Below are 21,732 nucleotides of genomic sequence, written 5' to 3'. Positions count from 1 at the left end.
TTTTTTTTTTGGGGATGTTTGCAATGTTTTGCGTTGGGGAGCAGCCCCTTGGGCAAGGGTCGCTCCCATTTATGGGCATGTTTCTTTTGGCCATTTCTGCTCCACTTGGGGGCAGATTGGCCTATTATTTTTAGGCTGATCTGCCCCGTAGGGGGGCAGAATCCACTAGACGCCATGGATTTTTTTATTTATATTTCCAATGCTTTGAGTTGGGGAGCGGCCCCTTGGGCAAGGGTCACTCCCATTTGGGGGCATGTTTGGGGGCATGTTTGTTGTGGCCATTTCTGCCCCCCTTGGTATTTGAAACCACTAGAACTTCAGTTTTTTTTTATATGTTTATTTTTGTTGGGGGGGGGCCTTGGGCAAGGGGTGCCCCGCCATGGGTGGCATTGAACTGTTGGCCATTACTGCCCCCCTTGGTGGCAGATGGGCCTATTTGTTTTAGGCCCATCTGCCCAAGGGGGGCAGAAGCCACTTAGACACCAGGGATAGTGTGTGTGTGTGTGTGTGTGTGTTAGTGGAGGGGTGCAACCCCTTGGGCAAGGGTCGCCCTCCTTTGGGGGCACGCATACCAAGGCCATTTCTGCCCCCCATGGGGACAGATCGGCCTATTATTTTTAGGCTCATCTGCCACCAAGGGAGGCAGAAACCACTAGAACGCCAGGGATTTTTTTAAATATGTTTATTTATGTGGGGGGCGTCCCCTTGGGAAAGGGACGCCCCCCCAAGGGGGGCATTGAACTGTTGGCCATTTCTGCCCCCCTATTTTTGTTTTAGGCCCATCTGCCCCCAAGGGGGGCAGAAGCCACGTAGGCACCAGGGATAGTGTGTGTGTGTTTTTTTTTTTGTTTGGGGGTGGCCCCTTGGGCAAGGGTCGCTCCCCCTGGGGACACACTACTAAAGGTATTTTCTGCCCTCCTTGGGGCAGATAGGCCTATATTTTAGTAGGCTCATCTGCCCCTATGGCAGAATCCACTAAGGCACCAATTTATAAATGCTTGATGGTGGGATGTTTGTCAACTGACGAAGTATTTGCATTTGTGATAATTTTTTTCCTCCTTTTTGTTCTAGTTCAAAGCTTTTGCTTTCTTTGCTGTGGCTCCTTGCGGTTTGTTGGTGGTTGACCTGCAGTTTGCATAGTTGCATGTTTTAGGTAAGTAAAAACTATTTACTCCAAAGGAGAATTGTTGCCATGCATGAATGACATGTTTGTAGGTGGTGTACTAAATGCAGGATTGTGTGTGAAATTTTCCTTAGATTTGTGCACAATGATATTTGTGTTGTCTTATTTCTAATTTGCTTTTCTTTCTTTTATTTTAGTGGGATATCATTGGTGATTGCTGTGTCTGTGCAGAGTAGTTGCTGGTGATTCAAGCTTTTTCAAGCAAGTGAGTGGTATAGTTTTTGAGTTTATAACTCTTACTAATAAAGCTACACTTTATTACTTATCTTACACAGTGCTGGTTGTTGGTGGTGCATTTGTCCAGTTAATTTTCTTAGGAAAGATCATGGCTAGCCGCAGGATGACCGCTCAGCAGGTGGTTGGTATGCTTTTTGAGTCACTGTCTGATCATGATTATGAGATGGACTCTGCATCTGAGGCAGAGGAGGAAGTGAGAGATTCTGGCAGTGAAGTTTCTGTCGGAGAGGAATCTTCTGATGAGGAAGCCACACTCAGTGCAGATGAAGGGCCTGTTTCAGAGGAGGACACTGATGTGCCATTAGTGCAGCAACCTGGGGCTGAAAGGTTTCCCGTTAGAAGACATGAACTCTGGGTTGCCCCAAACATGGAGCAGCCAGAGTTGCCTGCCTTGACTGGTCTCCCGGGATGTAGAGTCAATACAGAGAACTTTTTGCCTGTCAATTTCTTTGAGTTATTGTGGATGATGTGTTTTTGGAAGAGATTGTTGACCAGACTAATTTGTATGCGGAGCAGTATTTGAGGGACAACCCTGCTAAACTTAGGCCGCACTCTAGAGCTGCCCAGTGGATTCCCACAAATTTGGAGGAGATGAAAAGGTTTTTACGTTTGACTCTTTTGATGGGGTTGATAAGGAAGCCGTCATTGGCTTCTTATTGGTCTACTAGTCCCTTGATGGCAACAGCTATATTTCCTGCAACAATGAGTCGTAATCAGTATTTGCTTCTTCTTAGGATGCTGCATTTTATTGACAATGCATTAGCCTTGCCACAAGATCACCCTGATTCTGACCGTCTTTTTAAGATTAGGCCTGTCCTTGATCATTTTGTAGATCGGTTTTCAGAGGTCTCTGTTCCAGGCAAAGAAATAGCTGTGGATGAGTCTTTGGTCCTCTTCAAGGGTCGTTTGTTTTTTTTGGCAGTACATTCCTAGTAAGAGGGCACGATGTGGAATAAAATTGTATATGCTGTCTGAAAGTAGTACAGGATATGTGTATAATTTCTGTGTCTACACTGGTAGGGATTCCAGTATTGATCCCCCTGGTTGTCCTCCCACTTTTGGAGTTACTGAGAAAATTGTGTGGGAACTTGGTAGACGACTGTTCAACAAAGGTCAGCATTTGTATGTAGATAACTTTTACACTGGAGTGCAGTTGTTCAAGGAATTGTTTAGAGTGGACACTGTTGCTTGAGGCACAATTCGTTGTAACCGGAAAGGCTATCCAAGGAAGCTTGTTTGTAAAAAACTTCAGAGGGGACAGCGCAGTGCCTTGCGGAATGATGAGTTGCTAGCTTTGAAGTTGTCAGACAGAAGGGATGTCTACATGCTAAGTACCATCCATGATGAGATTACTTCCCCCGTGACTGTTTGGGGCCAGGTTGCTGAAGTCCGCAAACCTGTGTGCATTTTAGATTATAATAAGCACATGGGAGGTGTAGATAGAGTTGATCAAAGGTTGGAACCTTATACTGCTATTCGTAAGTCTTCCATTTGGTATAAGAAGTTAGCAATTCACCTCTTCCACTTAGCAACTTTTAATGCTTTTATTGTGTTTAAGGATAGGTCTCCAGAGTCAAAGATGACATTTGTAAAATTTCAGGAGTCAGTGATAGAGAGCCTTATTGTGGTGGAACAGGCCAGAGTTCCTAGAGAAGCAGTGGTGGAGGATGTGGCTAGATTGAAAGATCGCCACTTTGCTGAGCACATTCCTCCCACACCCAAAAAAGACTTTCCAGCTAAGAAATGTAGAGTGTGTTTTCGAAGGGGTATCCGGAGGGAGACTCGAATGTACTGCCCAGATTGTCCTTCAAAGCCTGGGCTGTGTGTGGGTGGTTGTTTTAAGAATTACCACACCCAGAAGAATTACTGGGAACAACCATGAGTGTAAACTGTCTGTTTTGTATTTTCATGTGTTCAGTTTCATGGTTAGCATTTCTGTCATGTACTTAGTTAGAGATTTTGTGTTTGTAGTTTTGTAATTATTTCTAATTAGTTAGTGGTTTCTTTGTTTAAAAAAAAAAAAAAAAAAGTTATGCCATTGTGTGTGGAGTGGGGCCTGGCTGAGGGTGTACATAGTGTACATATTGAATTGCTGTTGACTACTGCAACACACTGCCAGCCAAACACCAGTCCACACACTCCCATCAGCTGGTGTGATTGCTGAATCAGGCATGTGGGCGTATGTAAATGAGGGGCCCTTGAGTGGCGCTGTCTGTCGATGCAAGTGTTGTAATGTGCTGGGCCCATGGGTGGCGGCGTGAATGGTCTTGTGCATGTCATGTATGAAAGGTGTGTGAATGGACTGTAAAGCGGTTGGTGCCTTGCCGTGGCTTTACAGCTCACGAACTGTGAGTCATTGGTTCAGTTTTTTGGCCTTTCAGTTATTAACAGTGCATTTCATTTTTGTGAAATCTCTTGTTAATAAAATTTGATCCACTGACCCATCACTCACCCTCGTGCCAAATCCAACCAGTATGTGTGGTAAAAATGACAAAACCTGCTCTGCTGTAATCAGGCATCGCAGCACACCTGTGACACGCTAGGTGCCTCGGTGGGACCCCGATGATGAAGCATGCCACCAACTTGGTTGGTAGGTGAGGGGTCTTTTTAACATACCCCGGAACTCCAAGACCCAAGCGCAAATGCCGCCAAGCTGAGAAAATAGGGAGACTAGAACCCTCCTCAGCCAACTTCTCCACCCTCAAAACCACCATTCGCACCCATCACCAACTCATACGCACCGCCAAAAGAGATCACTACAAGACACGCCTTGACAACAACTCCCAAAGCAGCAAAGAACTCTTCACCATCATCAATGAACTTGCCAAACCCAAAGCCAACAACATAGACCCCACACACACACAGCCCCTATGTGACTCCCTTTCCAACCACTTCCTCCACAAAATCCTGGACATCCACAACAGCTTCACATCACACTCAACCACCACACATACCCCTCACTCACCCAACTCAACCCCCACCCAAGACCCCCCCACCACACTATCCACATGGACCCCTACCACACATGAAGAAACCGAAAAAACCATGAACTCCATCCACTCCGGTTCCCCCTCCGACCCCTGTCCACACCGCATCTACAACAAAGCTAGCCCTACCATCGCCCCCATACTCTACAACATAATCAACTCCTCTTTCGACTCCACCTCCTACCCAGATCCCTGAAAGCACGCGGAAATCACTGCTCTCCTAAAAAAAAAAAAAGCCAACCCGGAGATCCTCTCCAACTACCGCCCCATCTCCCTCCTCCCTTTCCCCACCAAGGTTGCAGAGAAATTAGTCAACACCCGCCTATCCCACTTCCTCGAAGCAACCAACACCCTTGACCCCTCACAATCTGGGTTCCGTAAGAACCAAAGCACAGAAACCGCCCTCATCGCATGCACTGACGACATGAGGACCAAAGTCGACAAAGGCGAGACCGTCGCACTCATCCTCCTAGACCTCTCCGCAGCTTTTGACACCATCTGCCACCACACACTCCGCACACGCCTCCACAACATAGGAATCCGCCACAAAGCCTTAGACTGGCTCACCTCATTCCTCACCCACCGAGGAGTCCGCCTTCCACCCTTCCACTCCACTACTACCAAGATCACCTGCGGAGTCCCCCAAGGGTCCTTCCTCAGCCCCACACTCTTCAACATCTACATGATCCCCCTAGCCAACATTCTCCGAGCACACGGAATCACTATCCTCTCCTATGCAGATGACACCCAACTCATCCTCTTCCTCACCCGCAACCCCACCAATGCCAAAACTAACCTACGCGCCGCTCTCCTAGACACCGCCAACTGGATGACCACTAACCACCTCAAGCTCAACTCAAACAAAACCGAAATCATCGTCTTCGGCCCCAACAAAACCACATGGGACGACTCCTGGTGGCCCACCGCCCTAGGTCCCGCACCCAGCCCCGCAACCCACGCACGCAACCTCGGCATCATCCTCGACCCCTCCCTCTCCATGACACAGCAAATCAATGCGCTAACATCCTCCTGCTTCCACACACTCCGCACTATAAAAAAAATCCTTCAAATGGATCCCCCCAGAAACCAGAAAGACAGTCACCCACGCACTCATCAGCAGCAGACTGGACTACGGCAACGCCCTCTACGCCGGCACCACACTCAAACTCAAACGCAAACTCCAAAGAATCCAGAACACAGCCGCACGCCTCGTTCTTGGCCTCCCCCGCCACAAACGAATCTCACCACACCTCAAATCCCTTCACTGGCTCCCCATAGACAAGAGAATCACATTCAAGATCCTCATCCACGCACACAAATCCCTCCACAACACCGGCCCAACCTACCTCAATGAAAGGGTAAACTTCCACACTCCCACACGCAACCTCCGATCAGCCGACCTCGCCCTAGCCACAGTTCCCCGCATCCAGCACACCACCACAGGAGGCAGGTCCTTCTCCTACCTCGCCCCAAAACCTGGAACTCCCTCCCAACCGACCTTCGCAAAACCAAAGACCTACTGGTCTTCAGAAAGAACTTCAAGACTTGGCTGTTCGACCAGTGACCCTCCCTGCCCCCCCCCCAGTTCCCTCCCCCCCACCCCCCGCCCAGCGCCTTGAGACCCTCACGGGTGAGTAGCGCGCTCTACAAATTTCTTTGATTGATTGATTGATTGAACCTAAGTGCGTTTTTTTCACAATTTTAGTGTTTGGAACATTCACATAAGTATGTGGACACACCAAAATGATCTATTGTAAAACTACCTGTGTTTGGGGGGGGTGGCACCTATGGTTTTGGTCCCGGGTGCGGCCTTCATCTAGGGAAACCTACCAAACCCAGACATGTTTTAAAAATAGACACCCCAAGGATTCCAAGAAGTTGTGTCTTGCCTGGATCCCCCAACATTTTCTTACCGAGACTCCTCGGCAAACCTCAAAATTTGCATTAAAAAATCCTATTTTCTTCAGTTTTCTTTGTAGGATCACCGCTGCCGCACAAATTTCCTACCACCCAGCGCTCCCCTCAGTCCCCCAAGTAAAATGAGACCTCACTTGCATGGGACCCCAAAGCAGAGTCAGCCTAAAAGATGTATATAAGAAAAATATGTGCTTATCAACTCGCTGTGCTATCCCCTCAATCTCTACAAGTTTTTGGCCTTTATCTTGTTGCAGGCACCTGGCCCACCCGCACAAGTGAGGTACAGTTTTTATCGGGAGACTTGGGGGAACGCTGGGTGGAAGGAAATTTGTGGCTCCTATCAGATTCCAGAACTTTCTGTCACCGAAATGGGAGGAAAAAGTGTTTTTTTGGCCAGATTTTGAGGTTTGCAAAGGATTCTGGGTAACAGAACCTGGTCAGAGCCCCACAGGTCACCCCATCTTGGATTCCCCTAGGTGTCTAGTTTTCAAAAATGCGCTGGTTTGCTAGGTTTCCCCAGGTGCCGGCTGAGCTAGAGGCCAAAATCCACAGGTAGGCACTTTGTAAAAAACACCTCTGTTTTCTGTGAAAAAATGTGATGTGTCCACGTTGTGTTTTGGGCCATTTCCATTAGTGGGCGCTAGGCCTACCCACACAAGTGAGGTACCATTGTTATCGGGAGACTTGGGGAAACGCTGGGTGGAAGGAAATTTCTTGATCATGTCAGATTCCAGAACTTTCTGTCACCGAAATGTGAGAAAAAAGTGTTTTTTTGGCCAAATTTTGAGGTTTCCAAAGGATGCTGGGTAACAGAACCTGGTCAGAGCCCCACAAGTCACCCCATCTTGGATTGCATTGGTTTGCTAGGTTTCCCCAGGTGCCGGCTGAGCTAGAGGCCAAAATCCACAGGTAGGCACTTTGTAAAAAAAAACTCTGTTTTCTGTGAAAAAATATGATGTGTCCACGTTGTGTTTTGGGCCATTTCCTTCCGTGGGCGCTAGGCCTACCCACACAAGTGAGGCACCATTTTTATCAGGAGACTTGGGGGAACGCTGGGTGGAAGGAAATTTTTGGCTCCTGGTAGATTCCAGAACTTTCTGTCGCCGAAATGTGAGGAAAAAGTGTTTTTTTGGCCATATTTTGAGGTGTGCAAAGGATTCTGGGTAACAGAACCTGGTCAGAGCCCCACAAGTCACCCCATCTTGGATTCCCGTAGGTGTCTAGTTTTCAGAAATGCACTGGTTTTCTAGGTTTCCCCAGGTGCCTGCTGAGCTAGAGACCAAAATCCACAGGTAGGCACTTTGTCAAAAAACACCTCTGTTTTCTGTGAAAAAATGTGATGTGTCCACGTTGTGTTTTGGGCCATTTCCTTTCGTGGACGCTAGGCCTACCCACACAAGTGAAGTACCATTTATATTGGGAGACTTGGGGGAACGCTGGGTGGAAGGAAATTTGTGGCTCCTGTCAGATTCCAGAACTTTCTGTCGCCGAAATGTGAGGAAAAAGTGTTTTTTGTGCCAAATTTTGAGGTGTGCAAAGGATTCTGGGTAACAGAACCTGGTCAGAGCCCCACAAGTCACCCCATCTTGTATTCCCCTAGGTGTCTAGTTTTCAAAAATGTGCTGGTTTGCTAGGTTTCCCCAGGTGCCGGCTGAGCTAGAGGCCAAAATCCACAGGTAGGCACTTTGTAAATAACCAGAACTTTCTGTCACCGAAATGTGAGGAAAAAGTGTTTTTTTGGCCAAACGTTGAGGTTTCCAAAGGATTCTGGGTAACAGAACCTGGTCAGAGCCCCACAAGTCACCCCATCTTGGATTCCCCCAGGTGTCTAGTTTTCAAAAATGTGCTGGTTTGCTAGGTTTCTACAGGTGCCGGCTGAGCTAGAGGCCAAAATCCACAGGTAGGCACTTTGAAAAAAACACCTCTGTTTTCTATGAAAAATGTGATGTGTCCATGTTGTGTTTTGGGCCATTTCCTTTCGTGGGCGCTAGGCCTACCCACACAAGTGAGGTACCATTTTTATCGGGAGACTTGGGGGAACGCTGGGTCGAAGGACATTTGTGGCTCCTGTCAGATTCCAGAACAGATCGCAGGAAAAAGTTACAGAGTAAAACGTGGAGAAAAATGGCTGTTTTTTTCACCTCAATTTCAATAATGTTTTATTTCAGCTGTTATTTTCTGTAGGAAACACTAGTAGGATCTACACAAATGACCCCTTGCTGAATTCAGAATTTTGTTTACTTTTCAGAAATGTTTAGCGTTCTGGGATCCAGCATTGGTTTCTCACCCATTTTGGTCATTAAATGGAAGGAGGCTGAAAGCACAAAAAATAGTGAAAATGGGGTATGTCCCAGTAAAATGTCAAAATTGTATTAAAAAATTGGGTTTTCCATTTCAAGTCTGCCTGTTCCTGAAAGCTGGGAAGATGTTGATCTTGCCACCGCAAACCCTTTGTTGATGCCATTTTCAGGTAAAAAACCACAAGCTGCTTTCTGCAGCCCTTTTTTCCCATTTAAAAAAAAAAAAAAAACATTTACACTGTATTTTGGATAATTTCTTTGTCTCCTTCAGGGGAACCCAAAAAGTCTGGGTACCTCTAGAATCCCTAGGATGTTGGGAAAAAAAGGACGCAAATTTGGCATGGGTAGCTTATGTGAACAAAAAGTTATGAGGGCCTAAGCGTGAACTGCCCCAAATAGCCAAAAAAATGCTCGGCACAGGAGGGGGAAAAGGCCTGGCAGTGAGGGGGTTATAGGAGACATCGGGAACCTTTCAAGTGTATTTCAAATGAAAGAAAAGTGGCTCTGCATTATATGCAGCACCACGTTTCTTGCACCCATCAGTGCCCCCCCTAATACCACCATTTGTGCACTGTATTAAACGTACATCACTCCATGGCTCAGGTTAGGGACAATAGAGTCAAAATTTTTGACGCTATTGTAGTACATTACAGGATTAGCGCCAAACATTTAGGAGCTAGTCATGCAAGGTACATAGGGGCCCATTATAAATAATGGTGTGCCCCTTTGTAACAACTGCTCTGTGCAGGCATTATAAAAAGCTGCTAAAAATGGCACTGTGGAATCTCTTAGATTCCACTGTGCCATTTTAGCAGTCCACCTAATGAGGGAATGCCCCACTTGCATACGTTATGCCTGGTGCAGGCATAATGTGGCACAGAGGTTTACAAAGTGGCGTAATGCATGCATTGCACCACAATGTAAATCTGGCATTGCAAATTTTGCTACATTGAGCTACATTAGTGTGATAAAAAATGGTGCTAACATGGTGAAAGGAGGTGGTAGGCCCTTTTAAGTTTGGGCCCATGATCGCTATGAAATGAAGGAGCAGGAAAGATCCAATAAAAATTCCAGGAGAACATCCAAAGAGACATTCAGCTGAAAAGGAGCACACATTAGTGACATAGTAGCAATGAATAGGGCAAGACATAAAAAACCAACATTTTGCACTTTTAAGAAAATTGTATTGGAGAATCGTGGACCATTTTCAATACATTCAGAAGGAAACCTGTTACAAGTAACCTGCTCCTGCTGCCCTTCCAGTGCTTGATTTGTGCTTGTTGTATCTGGTGCTGAGCACCAGCACCTATTTTTGAGGGCCGGCGCTTATACTTCTGCCTCAAGCGTTTGCTGGGAGAAAAAGACACATATGGGAAAGACAGAGGAAGAGAAAACAGAAAAAGCGTCACTAAGGCAGAAAGCTGCAAGAGTGAGCTGAAGGGGCAGGGAGTGGCTGTAAATGTATTAAAGAGGCCCGAGATGGCTTCAGGATTACGCTGCCTCAGTATTCCGGGTTTGCACATTAAATGCAGCAGCCGCGTGTTTAAGAGGAGGGCTTTGGGCAGCAGAACTTTTTTATTTACAAATTAAGCATTGTCCCCTTCAATTTTTGTCATTTTGGCCCGAGGTCTAAATACAAGTAGCCACCTTCCCTCTTTAAATAGGGTTGCAAATGTGTTTATTATGGACCAGTTTCACAAAGCCTTTTGCACTCAAAAGGAGAAATTCACAAACTGTAAACTTGCAGCTTCTAAGAGAAAAACACATGCATATTATTTCACTAGTATGGTGCATTATCACGCATATGCAAATTCTTCTCCCAGTGAGGTGAGTGACTGTGGCAAGGCAAGGATGTCCTAAAAGTTTACAGACAATCAAAAATAGGTTTACTCATAAACATTTCCATGACCTGCTTCTTCTAGGAAAAGTCAAAGATGTGTTTGTGTGAGTTGTAAACATGTTCGCTGGGTGAGAATGGAAAATTAATACCCAAAATATTTGGCAGGGCATAGTTGAATGTGTTACAGCATTAGGGGCCAGATGTAGGAAACTGTTTGCGACTCGCAAACGGCAAAATTTGCCGTTTGCGAGTCGCAAAACGCAGTTTCCTATGCAGAAATGCATTTTGCGAGTCGGAACCGACTCACAAAATGCATTTCCGACTCTCAAATAGGAAGGGGTGTTCCCTTCCTATTTGCGACTCGCAGTGGGATGCAATACCATTTGCGACCGCGTACGCGGTCGCAAATGGCATCCCAGTTACCATCCACTTCAAGTGGATGGTAACCCACTCGCAAATTGGAAGGGGTCCCCATGGGACCCCTTCCAGTTTGTGACTGGACCCAAAAATATTTTTTCAGGGCAGGGAGTGGTCCCAGGGACCACTCCCTGCCCTGAAAAAATACCGAAACTAAAGGTTTCGTTTTTTTTTTAAGTGCAGCTCGTTTTCCTGTAAGGAAAACGGGCTACACTTAAAAAAAAAAAAACTGCTTTATTTAAAAGCAGTCACGAACATGGAGGTCTGCTGACGACAGCAGGCCTCCATGTTTGCGAGTGCCTATACTCGCTATGGGGCCGCAATTTGCGACCCACCTCATGAATATTCATGAGGTGGGTCATTGCGACCCCATAGCGAGTCGCAGTCGGTGTCTGAGACACCGTACTGCATACCAAATTGCGAGTTGCAATTTGCGAGTCGGATGGACTCGCAAATTGCAACTCGCAATTTGGTTTGTTGCTACATCTGGCCCTAGGACCTATATTATCCATTAGAAAACGTAAAATAAAAACTGTTGGAAAGACCTCTTTTCTGCCCTGATCACCCCCACACTTTTTGGACAGGTACCGGTGGTTACTGACTCTTGGCTGTGCCCTCGGTACTGCTTACCAGTCTCAGGGCCAATGCTCTGTGTAAATTGGATATGCAAATTAGGCTAATTATAATTGGCTAAGTTAACCCACCTATAACTCCCTAGTATATGGGAGGGCGTGTAGGTTCAGAGACCACAGCATAGGTAGGTGCACTGCTGAGGTGCCCAGTGTCACTTTAAAGGCAGGCCTGCCTTGCTGGCTGCTTTTAAATTAAAGTTATATGCAAATTCGACTTTGGAATTAAAAGTAGTTCCAAAGTCTTAAACTTCCTTATTTGTACATATAAGTCACCCCTAAGGTGTGCCCTATGTGCCCCTAGGGCTGGGTGCCATGTTACTATAAGCAGGGACCTTATAAAAGTAGTTTTATAAGCCCTGGTGAGGTAAAAACTGCCAAATTCGTTTTTCCCTCATTGTGGTGAATGGCTGTCATAGGCTAGAATGGGGAGACTTTATTTTAATTTTTAAAGTCCCCTTAAATGACAGATACAAAGAGTTTGGTATCAAATTAATTGTTATAATAAATCCCACAACTTCCAGTTGTTGGATTTAATATAACTTGTTCAGGTAAAGAGTTTTAAACTTTACCTGAAAAGTTGCCCATTTCTGCCCTACATTGTCTTTGCTGCTGTGCTCTGATTGGCCAGCCTCTGGCAGCCTGGCCAGGCTGTCTTGATAAGGTGTGAAGTAGCCTGGCTTCACACAAAGAGATGTGCCTGTGGGAGGGGATTTTCTCTCAGCAGATGGTGAGGCAGGAGGGGGAGGGCTGCCAAACTGGTTTTCAAAGGCAGAGAAGGACATTTGGAGCAACCCAGCAACACCCCCACATCCTGCAACCCCAGACAACTAGGTGCCCCCTTGATTAGAATAGGAGAGGGCAGGAGAGGGGTGTGTTTATGATTTTTAGCCACACCAGCGGGTAGGCTCAGCCAGATGTAACCTCCAAAAATCATTTTCAGCCGTGATGGATTTTTGAAGAATGTTGCCTCCTGGGATTGAATTTTGCCACACTTCCCAGGAAGTGGTCATCACAGGGGGAAGGATCCTGCACCTGATTGGAGAATCAGGACCCCCCCTGTTTTTCACCCAGGAGCAAGGATAAAACTGGTAGACCTGCACCCACACCTCAGATCCCCATCAGATTCCAACAAGGAAGAACCAAATGAGAAGAAGGGCTGCCCTGCTGGACCCCTGGCCTTCACCTGGAACCTGCACTCTGAAGGACTGCACCAGCTGCACACTTGGGCTTCACCACAATAAGGACTTTGCCTGGCTTCACCTGGTTCAAGGAGGGACTACTTGTTTGCTACAGGTGAAAAATTGCTAACCAGAGTCGTCCCCTGCACCAACTCCTGAAGAAATCAACCAGCTGACCACTGCCCAGTGGCCAAAAAGGAGTTTGCGCCAGGTGCATTCTGGGAGTTGTAGTCCACACCCCCCAAGGATCATCTCAGAGCTTCTAGACCCTTGGGGTGAGCTGTGGACCCCAAAAGATCCTTAAAAGAACATCTGGGAGAAGACCCAGAAGTTTGGAAAAGTTTGGAGAACTTTTGAAAAAAAAGCTCCATAGAGGGACCGACCCGCCACAGCAACTCTAGCCGGCTTGCCTCAACCGTGACCCGGCCTGATTTGCAGGTTTGTCCCGTTGAAGAAAATCTCCAAAAAAGAGACTAAGGGGGTCATTCTGACTCCCGCCGGCCGCGGTAACCGCGGTGCCGGCGGGAGCCGCCAGAATACCGCTGCGCGGTCAAAAGACCGCCGCGGTTATTCTGTGTTTCCCGCTGGGCGGGCGGGCGACCCAGAAGGCCGCCCGCCCGCCCAGCGGGAAACCCCTTTCCACGAGGATGCCGGCTCCGAATGGAGCCGGCGGAGTGGAAAGGGTGCGACGGGTGCAGTTGCACCCGTCGCGAATTTCAGTGTCTGCTATGCAGACACTGAAATTCTCAGTGGGGCCCTGTTACGGGGGCCCCTGCAGTGCCCAGGGGCCCCACGACACCCCATACCGCCATCAGATGGCGGTATGGGGGTCGGAATCCCCATGGCGGCGCAGCAAGCTGCGCCGCCATGGAGAATTCCCCAGGGCAGCAGAAAACCGGCGGTACACCGCCGGTTTTCCGTTTCTGACCGCGCCTGTACCGCCGCGGTCAGAATGCCCTTGGGAGCACCACCAGCCTGTTGGCGGTGCTCCCGCGGTCCCCGGCCCTGGCGGTCCATGACCACCAGGGTCGGAATGACCGCCTATGTCTGAATGTACAAAGTTGACCGGGACCTCCCAGCCAGCATATCCGAGGAGGGCTCCAAGGACATCGGATCAAGATCCAGGTTTACCCCGGTCGAAGGATTTTCACCTAAAAAAAATGACTACGTCCGCAGGTAAAAATCTCCACCACGGATTCCCACGACGCGTCTTCGGAGAAGGGCTCCAGGAGGTCGGATTGGACTGGCAGGTTCGTCCCGCTGAAGAAAATCTTCAGAAAAACGACTAAGTGCGAAGGTAAACTTTTGACCGAGGCCTCCCGCGCCCTGTAGCCGAGCCAGGCTCCATCGCGGTCGGCCTTAAATTTTGACTTTGCCCCGGTCGAGGTGCAACCAGATGACCCGATTGGCACTTTTTGTTTCTAGGTGCTAAAAAACAACAATTCTTTAAAAATTCATACCTCCGGTTCCCCTTATCCGATTTTATTAGTTTTCGTGTCATTTTAAAGATAAAAATATAATCTATTTTTATCAATTGGTTTTGGACTTTTAAACTGTTTCCTGTGTTTTATTTAATTACTGTTTTGTGATATTTGAATTCTTTACACTCTGGGGGTCATTCTGACCCCGGCGGTCTAAGACCGCCGGGGCCAGGGTCGGCGGGAGCACCGCCGACAGGCCGGCGGTGCCCCGCAGGGCATTCTGACCGCGGCGCTTCGGCCGCGGTCAGAAGAGGCAAACCGGCGGTCTCCCGCCGGTTTACCGCTGCCCTTTGAATCCCCCATGGCGGCGCAGCTTGCTGCGCCGCCATGGGGGATTCTGACACCCCCTACCGCCATCCTGTTCCTGGCGGTTCGCCTGCCAGGAACAGGATGGCGGTAGGGGGTGCCGCGGGGCCCCTGGGGGCCCCTGCCGTGCCCATGCTAATGGCATGGGCACGGCAGGGGCCCCCGTAAGAGGGCCCCGCAAAGTATTTCAGTGTCTGCTAAGCAGACACTGAAATACGCGATGGGTGCAAACTGCACCCGTCGCACCCCTGCAACTCCGCCGGCTCAATTCTGAGCCGGCGTCCTCGTTGCAGGGGCATTTCCTCTGGGCCGGCGGGCGCTCTTTTGGAGAGTGCCCGCCGGCCCAGAGGAAATATCTAAATGGCCGCCGCGGTCTTTTGACCGTGGTGCGGTCATTCAGCGGCGGTAGCTTGGCGGGCGGCTCCTGCCGCCCGCCAACATTAGAATCAGGCCCTCTGTCTCCTAAGTTAAGCCTTGACGCTCGTTGCCAAGCTCCCAAGGGTTGAGCTGGGTTTAATTTACTGAGACCTAACTGGACCTAGGTGGACGTTGGTGGCCTATTGCTAAGTGTAGGTACCTACCTGCCCTTACCAATAACCCATTTTCTAACAAAAACATACAAGTACAATTGTACCAACCTGAAGGACTTGTTCAAGTACACAATTTTACACAATGCTCCCAACTGCAGATAATTGAAAATATGCAAAACCTTTCAAGACTACTCTTTAGAACATGCAACTCTCTCAGTTTACTGGTAAGTAACCAAGGCAGTACTCTATGAGCTTCAATGAATTAGAAATGATTCCTTCAAGCTGGCACAGTGGCAGCTTTTCTTTCAGACTGTAGAATTTCTATAAATTTTCATAGGAGTACTGAATTTACTATTTCATACATGATCTCCTCGATCGTCTTCCTGGTTGTAGTTCTTGAAATACTTCTCCTTTCTGACAGAACAAATTCCCCAGCTGGAGCAAACAATTCCCCCAGGATGGTCCCTGTTATCCAGGAGCCACCAAAAAAGGTAAGAACCAATGAAACACTTCCTGTTTCTATTTTTCTGTCTTTAAACCCTACGATAGCGTGTTGCATTTATATTTTTTTTATATTTAAGTTTGTTTTTTGGGGGTGCCATTCTCAGCAACCTTGTGTTTTTATTACCTGGAGAGGCTTGAGGCAAGCAGAAGGGGCGGGCTGGCGCACGGGGGAAATTAAAATAAAATTAAAAATCATTTTTAAAAACACCTTAAGTCCATGCGCCTGTCCGCTCCTCTGTCTCCTCACTGCAGGCATAGGCTCCCAGCCTGCCCTGCAGCCAATCCTGACGCTGCTCAAAGCAGCACCAGGATTGGCTGGGAGCACCCAGCCAGGGGACTCCCAAGCAGACTGGGAGCCCTCTCTCCAGTCCTTCATCTGTGTTGCTGGGCTGGAGTGAGCCTACTGCGCATGAGTGTTTGGCCAGCCTGAGACGGGCGGCCAAACACACATGCGCTATGAGGGGGAGTGCTGAGCTTGTCATCCCTTGGCACCACCCTTTTACCAAAAAAACAATGGCAAACACAGTTTATTATTGTTCTTTGGTAAAAGGTTTGCAGCTGCTGGCAGGTTGGCAACCCTCCTTCACCCTAATGGAGGAGCCACCCCTGTTTCCTACTTGTTTTAGCCCATTCACCCTGCTTTAACAGGGCACAGGTATGTCCGCACAGTTCAATGCAGCATTACTGTATTCGAAGCTGGTGGGGCTGAGCTCTGACAGCGCTTTTCTGCACAGCATTTCCCTGATCGGTGTTCTCTGCCCAGATTGCTCTGCAATAGACTTGGGGACTTAAAGTGTGGCACTGTATTTATCATGGGTAGAGTTCCCACCCTTATCGCTCTGCAATAGTGGCCGGGGCTTGGGAACTCTGCATGCTAGGTCAAACCTATATGTATTTTTGCCCTGTTACAGTAGACACACTTGCTGTTTTCCTATCACCGGTACTGGCAAAGCAGTCCTTGAGGCGAGAGGCATCTAAAAGTAACATGGCCTTATTTTTCCTCCTACTAAGCATTAAGGTGGTTATTTCAAGGCCTCTCTGGATGCGTTGTGACTAATGCTATTATGGAGCCCTCAGAGGAAGATGCTGGTACCTCTTATCAACATTCATTACAGTTATTGCAGGCCATGATTGAAGCTTTGGTAGAGGCAGTCTTTAAAGCCTGAGGGAGGCAACCACTACGTAAGGCCCCAGGCAAAATCTGTATGCTCCTGAAGGGGATTCTGAGGAGGAGAACCAAAGGGGCCATTGTGTTCAATCAATTAATCAATCAGTGAATTTATAAAGCGCGCTATGTACCCGACAGGGTTTCGAGGCGCTGGGGAGGGGGCAGGGTGCTGCTAGCGTTCGAAGAGCCATGTCTTGAGGAGTCTCCTGAAGGTGAGGAGGTCCTGGGTCTGGCGTAGAGAGGTGGGGAGAGAGTTCCAGGTCTTGGCGGCGAGGAAGGAGAAGGATCTGCCGCCAGAGGTCTTGCGCTGGATTCGGGGGACGAAGGCGAGGGCGAGGTTGGCAGAGCGGAGTTGACGTGTGGGGACGTAGAAGTTGAGTCTGGTGTTCAGGTAGGTGGGTCCGGTGTTGTGTAGTGCCTTGTGTGCGTGGGTGAGGAGTTTGAAGGTGATCCTTTTTTCCACAGGGAGCCAGTGGAGGTCCTTCAGGTGGGGGGAGATGTGACATCGGCGGGGTATGTCGAGGATCAGGCGGGCGGATGCGTTCTGGATGCGTTGGAGTCGTTTGATGTCTTTCGTTGGGATGCCTGTGTAGAGTGCGTTGCCGTAGTCAAGTCTGCTACTGACGAGGGCTTGAGTCACCGTCTTCCTGGTTCCTGTTGGAATCCACTTGAAGATCCTGCGGAGCATGCGGAGGGTGTTGAAACAAGAGGAGGAGACGGCGTTGATCTGTTTGGACATGGTGAGAGCATAGTCGAGGACGAAGCCGAGGTTTCGTACGTGGCTGGCTGGGGTGGGTGGGGGTCCGAGGGCGGTGGGCCACCAGGAGTCGTTCCAGGCCGAGGGGGAGCGTCCGAGGGTGAGGACTTCCGTCTTGTCGGAGTTGAGCTTCAGGCGGCTGTTGCTCATCCACTCGGCGATGGATTTTAGTCCCTCGTGGAGGTTGGTTTTGGCGGTGAGCGGATCTTTGGTCAGGGAGAGGACGAGCTGGGTGTCGTCGGCGTAGGAGATGATGCTAAGGTTGTGTTGATGGGCCAGTTGTGCGAGGTGGGCCATGTAGACGTTGAACAACGTTGGGCTAAGAGAGGAGCCTTGGGGGACGCCGCAGATGAGGTTGGTGGCTTTGGAGCGGAAGGGTGAGACTCGGACTCTCTGGGTTCTGTCGGCGAGGAAGGATGAGATCCAGTTGAGGGCTTTGTCTTGGATGCCGGCTTCGTGGAGACGGGTTAGCAGGGTGCGGTGGCAGACTGTGTCGAAAGCGGCTGATAGGTCGAGGAGGATGAGGGCTGAGGTTTCGCCGTTGTCCATTTGTTGTCTGATGTCATCTGTGGCGGCGAGGAGTGCGGTCTCAGTGCTGTGCTTTCGTCTGAATCCAGATTGTGAGGGGTCTAGGATGGAGTTGTCTTCTAGGAAGTGGGCGAGCTGTGCGTTGACAATCTTCTCGATGACTTTCGCTGGAAAAGGGAGGAGAGAGATCGGTCGGAAGTTTTTGAGATCGTTGGGGTCAGCCTTGGGTTTCTTGAGGAGGGGTTGGATTTCTGCGTGCTTCCAGCTGTCCGGGAAGGTGGCGGTGTTGAAGGAGAGGTTGATGATCTTGCGGAGTTTGGGGGCGATGGTGGCGTCGGCTTTGTTGAATACGTGATGTGGGCACGGGTCCGTGGGAGAGCCTGAGTGGATGGAATTCATGGTTGTTAGGGTTTCGGTGTCGTCTACTTGGGTCCAGGTGGTGAGGCGGCAGGCGTTGGAGGAGTCGTCGGGGTGGGGTCTGGCGGAGGTGCGGTGTTGAAGCTGTCGTGGATGGCTGCAATTTTCTGGTGGAAGAAGGTGGAGAGATCGTCGCAGAGTTTCTGGGAGGGAGGGACGTCGTTGACATTGGCGTTAGGGTTGGAGAGTTCCTTCACGATGCAGAAGAGTTCTTTGCAGTCGTGGGCGTTGTTGTTGAGGCGTTCTGAGAAGTGGGCGCGCTTGGCGAGTCGGATCCGTTGGTGGTGTTCACGGTTGACGTCCTTGAGGGTAGCAAGGTTGTCGGGTGTGCGCTCGAGGATCAATTTCTTCTTGAGTTTCTGGCAGGTGCGTTCGGAGGTGGTCAGTTCGTCTGTGAACCAGGCTGTTTTTTTCTTTTCTTGGTTGGCGGTGGGTTTCTTGAGTGGATCTAAGGTGTTGGCGCAGTTGAGGATCCATTGATGGAGGTTGATGGCGGCGGTGCTCGGGTCGGTGGGTTCGGGTGGTGGGTATTTGGTGAGTGTGCTGGTTAGTTGGTCTTCGGTGACTTTTCCCCAGCGGCGGTGAGGCGGTAGAGGGATGCGGTGGTGTTCGGTGTTTTTCTTGAAGGTGAAGTGGACGCAGTGATGGTCGGTCCAGTGGAGTTCGGAGGTGTGGCTGAAAGAGATGTGGTTGCTTGAGGTGAAGAGTGGGTCAAGCGTGTGTCCGGCGATGTGGGTGGGAGTGTTGACCAGTTGACGGAGTCCGAGGTTGAAGAGGTTGGTGGTCAGTGATGCGGTGTTGGTGTCGTTGTTGTTTTCCAGGTGGAAGTTTAGGTCTCCCAGGAGGATGTAGTCTGGAGAGGCGAGGGCGTGTGTGCTTGCGAGGTCGGAGACGGTGTAGCTGAAGGGGGCTCTTGGTCCTGGAGGGCGGTATATGAGGGTTCCTCTGAGGGTAGTGTTGGGGTCCGTGTGAATCTGGAAGTGGAGGTGTTCGGCTGTCTTGAGGGTGTCGTCCATGTGGGTGTGGATCTTGAGGGTAGATTTGTGGGCGATGGATATCCCTCCGCCGACTCCGTTGGTGCGATCTCTTCTGGTGATCTTGTATCCGTCAGGTATGGCGATGGCGATGTCAAGGGCCGAAGAGTCGTTCCACCAGTTTCGGTCAGGAAGGCCACGTCTGGGGCGGTGGTGTCGAGCAAGTCCCAGAGCTCGATGGCGTGTTTTAGTGCGGAGCATGTGTTGAGGAGGATGCAGTGCAGGTGGTTTGTGTTGGTTGTTGCTGGCTTCGTTGTTCTGTTGCAGGAGCGGCAGGAAAAAGGTCCTTTGGTGTGCTTCGGGGTGGCCAGGAAGCACTCTGTGGAGGAGCCAGGGTTGAGGGCGAGGAGTTCGCGGGCCGAGTATCGGAAGCAGGAGGTGCAGGGGCGTGAGGACCAGGGGGGGTGGCGCTGGGCGCGGTCCAGGCGCGGACGGGCGCAGACAGGCTTGCCCCTGGCGCGCCTCTGGCGCGCCAGCGGCCCGGACGCGCAGCGCCAGCCATTAAGAAGGGAGGGGGGTGGGAGGAGCAGCTGGGAGGCGGGAGGGAGCGGCGAATGGGGGCACGAGGGGGGCGGGGCCGCAGGGAGGCAGCGGCAGGGAGCGGAGAGCAAGGGGGAGCGCACAAGGGGTGAAAACACGAAACACAAGGCAAAAGTCGGGCACAATTTTAAAAAACAGTCACAATTTGAAAACAGTCACAGTAATCCACTAATGGCACAGTATACAATCGGGGAAACAGCAATCAGAGGGGCACAACGGGGGCAGATGCGCAGGAGGCGAGGCGCTTGAAAACAGTAAAAACGCACTTATAGGACGGCGAAAAGTGGCACAAACAGAAGGGGCACGACGGGGGCAGAAGCGCAAGGAGGCAAGGCGCTGAAAAATGAGAAAAACACTTACAGGACGGCGGAAAGCGGCACACGGGTCAAGTGAAGCTTACTAGATCCCACTAGACACCAGGGATGGGGCGCAGGAGGATGCCTGCGGGTGGAGGAGGGCCTCGAACACGCTAGCAGCAGCGTGGGCGGGGGTCAGAGGCAGGAGACAGCAGGTTGGTGCTGCGGACGTGGGGGGCGAGCTCTAGACCTAAAACAGGTCAGAGGTCGCTCACTCGCGACGCGCAGCGCCAGCCATTAAGAAGGGAGGGGGGAGGGAGGAGCAGCTGGGAGGCGGGAGGCGAGAGGGAGCGGCGAATGGGGGCGCGAGGGGGGCGGGGCCGCAGGGAGGCAGCGGCAGGGAGCGGAGAGCAAGGGGGAGCGCACAAGAGGCGAAAACACGAAAAACAAGGCAAAAAAAGTCGGGCACAATTTTAAAAAACAGTCACAATTTGAAAACAGTCACAGAAATACACTAATGGCACAGTATACAATCGGGGAAACAGCAATCAGAGGGGCACAACGGGGCAGATGCGCAGGAGGCGAGGCGCTTGAAAACAGTAAAAACGCACTTACAGGACGGCGAAAAGTGGCACAAACAGAAGGGGCACGACGGGGGCAGAAGCGCAAAGAGGCAAGGCGCTGAAAAATTAGAAAAACACTTACAGGACGGCGGAAAGCGGCACACGGGTCAAGTGAAGCTTACTAGAGCCCACTAGACACCAGGGATGAGGCGCAGGAGGATGCCTGCGGGTGGAGGAGGGCCTCGAACACGCTAGCAGCAGAGTGGGCGGGGGTCAGAGGCAGGAGACAGCAGGTTGGTGCTGCGGACGTGGGGGGCGAGCTCTAGACCTAAAAGAGGTCAGAGGTCGCTCAGGGGTCTGATCTGGCAGAGCTACTGCAACATCCAAGAGAAAACTTGAGTCTTCTCTCAAAAAGCACATCAGCTGAAGAGTATGTTTTTTTGGCCAATTATCAACAGGTGGAGCTCAAGACTGTGCTCTTACATAATGATCTCATCTGATTTGCCCTTCGGCAATGTGTGTGCTTCAGGAGCTACTTCGGGGACTGCTATAGCTGCCCGTTAGCATTTGTGGATAAGCAATCCAAATATAAACACTGCTCAAAAAGCTACTTTGATCAATCTGCCCTTTGACATGATTAAGAAATCTGTAGAGAGCAAGAAATTGCTTGCACCTGTCCTTCCATTTCATAAAGTTAAAGGTTTTGCATTTGAGAGAGCCTTTCCTTCTAGGTTAGCAAAAGGTTCATCCCAGCCCTCCCAAGGTAGGGGTCATGGTTGGAGCACCAGAATATCGACACATCCCAGTTTCAATCCTCTTCCTCTGTGGCCAACTCTCAGCCCTCCAAAACATGACTACCTGGGTTCATCATAGGAGTGGGCGATACAATCTACTGAGTTGGACGAATTTGGTCCACT

This window comes from Pleurodeles waltl, chromosome 1_2 (assembly GCF_031143425.1).
Source record: "Pleurodeles waltl isolate 20211129_DDA chromosome 1_2, aPleWal1.hap1.20221129, whole genome shotgun sequence".
In the NCBI taxonomy this organism is placed as follows: domain Eukaryota; kingdom Metazoa; phylum Chordata; class Amphibia; order Caudata; family Salamandridae; genus Pleurodeles; species Pleurodeles waltl.
Note: the sequence above shows the minus strand (reverse complement) of the source record.